This window comes from Alexandromys fortis, unplaced genomic scaffold (genome assembly GCF_014885135.2).
Source record: "Alexandromys fortis isolate MF-2015 unplaced genomic scaffold, M_Fortis_MF-2015_v1.1 scaffold_450, whole genome shotgun sequence".
In the NCBI taxonomy this organism is placed as follows: domain Eukaryota; kingdom Metazoa; phylum Chordata; class Mammalia; order Rodentia; family Cricetidae; genus Alexandromys; species Alexandromys fortis.
The window spans coordinates 257359-264716 of record NW_026068319.1 but is presented as its reverse complement, the minus strand read 5'-3'; the positions used below and the strand labels follow the sequence as shown (position 1 = coordinate 264716).

Here is a 7358-nt window from a genome sequence, read left to right as displayed (position 1 = left end):
CTGGGAGTCCAATCCTGCTTTCCAAGACATTCCCCCCCCCATGATATTCATACCTGAGTATGGATGGGGGGGAGGCATTGGGAAATTCATGTTATTTCAGTGTGGTGACATTTTGTTTGTGTTTTAACAAATAAAGCTTGATTGAAGGTCACAGTGTAGAGCTAAGCCACTAAAAGCCAGGGAATGGTGTCACATACCTTTCATACCAGGATTCAGGAGACAGGAGCAGGTGGATATCATTTAGTTCAATGTCACCCTGGGCTACACGAAATTCATCCAGTATAAAAGAGAAACAGAGCTCACAGAATTCCCAGAATTTGGAATCACATGCTTTTAATCCCTACATTAGGGAGGTGGAGACAAGAGTGATATGGCTAAGCAGATATGGGAATATAAATTGGGAAGAGACAAAAGATAATGCAACCTGAGGCAGCAGTCTAGACGGTCAGAAGAAGCTTGCAATTAGAGGATTATTAGATACAGGTCTGAGAATTAGTAGAGGTAAGAATTCTCTAGTGACTGGCTCCTTTGCTTCTCTGATCCTTCAAGCTTTCGCCACCAATATCTGGCGCCAAGATTTTATTATTAACAAGAATTAGATTTCATGCTACATTTCAGCTCTCTGCCCTGCCTAGCTCCTGCAGTCAGGGAGTCTGTGGAAGTGCCACAAGCTTCCTGCTGTGTCCACGCCCTCAGCCTCAGCCTCCAGCATGAACGCTTGCAGCAGGGCACCAGCATGGCCTGAGCCTGGAGGAAGATCAGGCACAGACACAATGATGACCTCTGCACTTAGACTTTGTGACTATCTGAGGCTGTGGTGGTATGAGTAAGAATGCCCCCATTGACTCATAGATTTGAATGCTTGGCCTAAAGGGAGTGGCACGGTTTGAATATGTGGCCGTGTTGGAGTAGATGTGTGTGTGTAAAAGGAAGTCTGTCACTGGGGGTTTGCTTTGAAGTTTCAGGTGTTCAAGAAGACCCAATGTCTCTCAATCTGCTGCCTGCAGATCTAGATGTAGAACTCTTGGCTCCTTCTCCACCATCATGTCTACCTGTGTACCACTTTGATTCCCACCATGGTGATAATGGACTAAACCTCTAAGCCAGCCCCAACTCAATGTTTTCCTTTGTTGCTGTGGCCATGTTGTCTCTAGCAATAGAAACCTTAACTAAGCCAGCATGAGAAGAACTTGCTCTTAGGTTAGAGTTCCTGTTACTCTCTAAAGCGCCAATGTTAGAACCCCTTACACTCTGGGTAAGTATCCACCCTGTCTACTGTGTCCCATCTGAAACATGACTACTGTTAATTGGTGGGCATTCTTTCCCTAAGGAAAGTACCTCTGTCATGGGTGGAAGTGGGGGGGTCTGCAGGGCAGAGCCTATATGTCTGTTATATTCTCAGCCAGGTCCTGAGGTGCCTTATCTTCCACAGTCAGCAGCAGGATTTCAGTATCAATATCAAAAACTATGACTCTGGATGAGACGGTGCTAAGGTGCAGACCAACTGCCAGGTGCACAGTCGGAACTCTCCACTGAAGCGTTCTGTGTTATCCTCAAGGCTTGATCAGCTGAGGCTGGGTAGTAGGAGGAAAAATTGTGGAGACCGGTCAGTCCCCTGACTGTTCTCTCATTTATGGCTGAATTGAAATGTCACTTCTTAACAGGCAGACTTTCCTGCCTGTTCCACAAAGACATTAAACTGCTGAAGCTGATCAAGATCTCCCATACAATTTTTGTTAGGTATTGTGATTTCCCCATCACAGTCTGTGGTCACCCAGGAGACAGAGACAGCATCTTAAAAACTAAGCTTTGTATCATAGCTGCCGCTTCTTTGTCTGGCAGATGGCTTACTGAAGCGTCTGATTTGCCTGTTGTGTACCACAGCCCAGTCACAAACTGATATCTTGTCATATCCTTGTCTCTCTAATCACTTGGCAATGGTGTTCTACATTTACAGAAATTTGTATTTCAAGAAACCAAGGAAAAGCATAGCACCACCAGAGATTTATGACAGCCTTGAGCAGGGGAAGGCTAACATAAGGGCTCAGGCAAGAGAGAGTATGTTATAGACTTGGGGTTAGAATGATTTCATCAACTTCTGAGCACTAACCCTACAAAATTGATACAGTATTGTTATTGGTTTTGAGTCATAGTTGCTACAGTCAAAAGAGAAACTCACCAAGTTGCTAAGCCTTAACTTTCCAAAGGAGCAGAGGGGTACCACCTTCATTGAAAAGATTGATACCTGGCTAGCTCATTCTGGTTCCTTTATTTATAAAAGTTAATTCAGTTTGGGAAAGGTTCCTACTATTAAAACTCGTCTTGCTCTTGCTCAAATCTGCTGAAGAAATGCAGAGGTGGTTTCCAACACTGAAGAGGAAGGGCAGGAGGAGTCAGGTTGTGGGGCCATCCTGGCAACTGTCACACATTCCGAGGGAGGAGTGGTAGTTTGAATTTAAATGGTTCCCATGGAGACATGACTGTTCAAAAAGGTTTGGCCATGTTGGAGGAAGTGTGCCACTGTGGGGGCAGGCTTTGAGGTTTTCTGTACCACCACTGTATCAGTCAACTTCCTGTTGCCTGCAAGATGGAGGAATCTCAGCTATTACTCCAGCACCAAGTCTGTCTGCATGTCATCAGACTTACTGTCAAGATAATATATTAAAGCTCTGAAATTTTAGTGAGCCACCACAGATAAATTTTTTATAAGAGTTTGAAGCTGTAGAGATGGCTCAACAGTTAAGAGCACTGATTGTTCTTCCAAAGGTCCTGAGTTCAATTCCCAGCAACCACATGGTGGCTCATAGCCATCCCTAAGAGATCTGGTGCCCTCTTCTGGCCTGCAGGTGTACATGCAGGAAGAACACTATATATAATAAATAAATAAATCTTTTTGCCTTTATTTTATTTTATTTTCCATTCAATTATTTACACTTCCTTCCCTCCTCCCAATCCTGTCCCACTCCCGCACACCCCCTCCTCTCGCTCCCACCCTGCTTGAGAGAGGGCAGGGAACCCTGTCCTGTTGGAAGTCCAAGGCCCTCCTCCCTACATCCAGGCCTAGGGAGCTGTGCATCCATATAGACCAGGGTCCCAGAAAGCCAGACATGCCGTAAAAACAAGTCCCAGTGCCTTTATCAATGGCTTCTCAGTCAGCCCCCATTGTCAGCCACAATCAGAGTCTGGTTTGATCACATGCTCATTCAGACCCAGTCCAGCTGGATTTGGTGAGCTCCCATTAGAACAGGCACACTGCCTCGGTCGGTGGACCAATCCCTCGTGATCCTGACTTCTTTGTTCGTCTTCTCCCTCCTTCTGCCTTTCAACTGGACCTTGGGAGCTAAAAAAAAAAAAAAAAAAAAAGTTTATGAGATCCTGTGAACCAATTACATTCAAATTACCACGTTCCACTCCCTGGTCCCCATAAGCTTGTAACAATAAAATGCAAAATGCATTTAGTCCAACCTCAAGAATCCCCGTGGTCTATCACAGGTGAAGGAAAGAGGAAATGAAGAGACAAAACAGGACCATGAGGTTATCTGGGAATTCAGACTGTACATGGTATTTAGAGATGCTGACAATGGATATCACTTCACTTTTCTTAGCAGAGGAGAAGGAAAATTGTGCTAGGCAAATGCTATTCTATTTGATGGGGCAAGACTGTTGAATCCAGCAACTTTTCTATTAAAGCCAATCTTAAACAGGCACTCTAAATGCACAATATTTAACCCAATATTCCTGGGCTCAGGTGTCAACCTGTAACCTTGGGTTGTCTTGGCTTTGAGATAGAGTGTTCTGCAAAAAAACCAAGATCTCAAATATTGAGTAAACAAGGTCACTCCCTGCATTAATGGGAAAAACAAAACCTGAGTTGATTCAGGAATTTCTCTTGCCAGGAGTGGATCATTGGTAGATTTTCAATATTCTGGCTGGAGATCAAAGCTCATATAAGGGCCCTGCTCCTCTACCCATTCACAAAAGAGAGGGGATGCTTTTTTTTGGGGGGGGGGGCGAGGTTAACCTGGTTATAAGTTAAATGTAGCCTGTGAGTTAAGCTTAGAATTTGGGGAATGGCACTGAATCTTTCAGGGAAGGTTCACGGAGGGTCTATTACTGGGATGATGGCAGGTGCCCAACAGCTTAGTTCATTGAGGATCCTGTCTCAGTCAAGCCTGTTTATTGATGTGTCACCAACCACAGAGATGATTGTGAGGGCTTAGAGCTGCCGAGCCGCAGCACCTTCAGTGGGCAGCTGCTAGCCTGGGGACAGGTCATCCCCTTAGAGTATTTCCCACTAGGGCAAGGACTTAGTGAGAGCAGAAGAGACAAAGGTGGAGTCCCCTTGTTCCCCTTCGGCATCTCCCTTTTCCCCAAATGACTTGTAGGTTCACCATGGATGGATCCAGAGCTGTGGGTTGTCACCGTGCAAGGACCCTGAGCCTGGAATCCCTGCAAACAAAGGCAAAAAAAAAATCAGTGCTTGAGCCATGCTGGCTGTTGTCACCCACTTTGACTCTTCCCACACTGCTGAAATGCATGTGGCCGTGCCTAGGGCGTAGTGCAGAGGAGGTACCACCTCAGAGGCATGTTGTATGCATGTTGGGTTTGTGAATCCACCTAGTAGAACAGGTGAATAGTTTTATTATTACCTGGGTGTGTAGATAAATGTAGACAAGAAATGAGATATTTCTACTTCAGCCAGTGCTTAAGGCAGTTGAATTGTCCCTAGTTCAGTCTTAAATCTCCCCTCACCCAGATGCCTGAGAAGTGGCAGCCTGTCATTGGTCCTGCTCACAGGCCTTTCTCTCTCCAGCAGTTTCATTTATACACAGAGGCTTGTCTTTCTGGAATCCCCCTGAAGTCTGCTGGAGAAGCTTGGGAGTCACTGGTTCCCAGATTTTACTCACAATTTCTTTGATTCTTTCACCCATCCATCCTTCATTTATTCTTCCCCTTTGTAAGATGTATTTTAATAGTTCTACAGATTCCTTCCTCATTGTTCTGTGTTCTTATTCATTCAATTGTTTAAAATATTTTCTGCAGTACTTGCTTCAGCAGCATATATATTAAAATTGGAATAATACAGAGAGGAGTAGCATGGCCCCTGTGGAAGGAACCCCTCCCTCCACACAGTTTTGTGCACAGCCGCCATGGTAAAGTAGGCTATTGTGGAATTTTTGTCGAGAGTGTTGTCAGTCATCTTAAATGGAATGCATTGTTCCTGAGACTTATCCCTGTCTCTAGAGAAGACGTGAATGTCCAGTGTTCAGGACTGCCAGGTCAGGTGCAGCATGGGTATTGGCTAGAGAAGGATCAGTGGCAATAGGTTATGTAGACTTTTTCCAGTCTTGCATCTGGACTCCTGACATCTTCCAAAGCTCAAGCCTGGACTGTTGCATAATTTCCTATGTGCTTATGGACCACAACAGGTACCCAACAGCAAGCTGGTTCAAAGATCCTACTTCAAAGCAGGAGACCCCAGCATCGTTCCCTTGACACCTGCCTAGCTACACTGGGGCAAGCCCTCGTACTTCCTTTGAGTCTTCATCACAGACAGGGTCAGATGTAATCCTCTAGACACTTTTGGTATCAGAATGTTCTCCCAAAGGTCTAGTTCTAGTTGCTTCTACTGCTATTTTCCGCCTGTAGTCTGCCTCTGGCAGAGGTCATAGAGCCACCCATTGCTCTAACAGTTCTTATAGGGGAAGCAGTAGATCACTTCCAACTTACCCCATGCCTATGACAAGTACAGCTGAAATAACAAGAGCCCATGCCTGCCTTTCATGTTTATAGAAATGCCTATACCCTTGGTCTGATATTTTTTGGTTTGTATATTTGGCATTTCTTTTTTTTTTTTTTTAGATAAAATCACTTTGTGGCTGTCCAATATTAGAACTCCCTGAGGAATGCAGGGTAGCTTCAAACTTACAAAGCTGTGCCTGTCTATGGCTTATGGGTAGTAGGATTAAAATCAATCTACCATGCCTGATCTGATGTCACTTTTAATGAAAATATTGAAAGCAATTATATCATAAGATCAGTGTTTGCCACTTTTTATTTTATTTTTCAATTTTGTTTTACAGTCCATCCACAGTTTTCCCCCCACCCCTCCTCTCACCAGCCCAATAATTTTAATTTAACCACAATATGATTGCTTAACTCGCATATGTATATATGTATGCGTATATATATATAAACACATATATATATACGCATACATATATACACATATAAATGTATATGTGTTGAATTAACTGGGTTCAAGAAATAACCAGGCTAGCTAAAAGATAAAACAATTATTTTCTTATTTATTATAAGGGGAAAACTCAGAAACAGGAACTAGAAGTCCAAGTTCACCTGTGCTGCGAGGGAGCCACACAGAGAGAGCACCTGGGCCGCACATGCCCGTTTTTCTCCACACCCTAACTTAGTACCACCTCTTAAAAATAATTGGTTGAGAAAACTTCTTCATCACACACATATATGTGTGTGTGTATACATATATATATATATATATTTATGTATGTATATGTATGTGTGTGTGTGTGCTCTGGCAAGGACAGTAGTTAAAGAAAGCCTATGCTCTTTAAATGCAATCTTATATGCGGTATAAACTCATTGTTTTGTTCAGATTTCCAGCCTTCTAGTACAAAATTAGTAGTGAATGGACATCAGCTTGATATCTTGACCTACATCTCTCTGTATCTGGGAACTTCTCTGCTCTCCATTGTATACAGATTTGTCTTGGACTTCACTACAGATATGCATCATGCCAATCCCATAGTATTCATCTGTAGAGGACAGCACTAGGCAAGGCACAGGGCTCCGGGATCTTCAGAAAAACACCATTATGCCATATCTGGAATATGACTTTGTCATACAACTCTTTATGCATGTACGCTCTTGGACCCATTACAGCTAAAAGTGACCTTTTGATTTCTGCATGTGTCCAGTTGTGGTGTTCTGTGACGGTTTCCATTTTCTGTAAAGAGAAAGTTTTTCAAGGAGGATTCATAGAGACACTTATCTGAGGCTATCACTTTGCTTTGTGAAATTAATATGATACTTCAAGTAGCAATTGGAACAATTATGTAAAATTCAAGTGTTCATGTTAACTGTGTGATGGAAAATCCTGGTGGTATACTTTATGAACTTAGAATTGTTGAGAAGACGCCTTACTAGTGGGTCTGTGAGGGTATTTTCACAGATATTCAAATCATGTTTGATTATTGTTTTGTGAGTTGGGGTTCCAGTCTGAGTAAAAAGGGTGACAAAATGTGACCTGATGCCCTTCATTCTTGCTACCTAGCATTCCCAGCAGTTCTGACATAGTTGCACACTCTCAATACAGAGCCTAA

General features: G+C 43.3%; 1 pseudogene; it reads left to right on the top strand.

Annotated features, from left to right (window-relative positions):
* Nucleotides 1–5046: 5046 nt before the first annotated feature.
* Nucleotides 5047–5137, top strand: LOC126495141 (uncharacterized; annotated as a pseudogene).
* The last annotated feature ends 2221 nt before the right edge of the window (nt 5138–7358 follow it).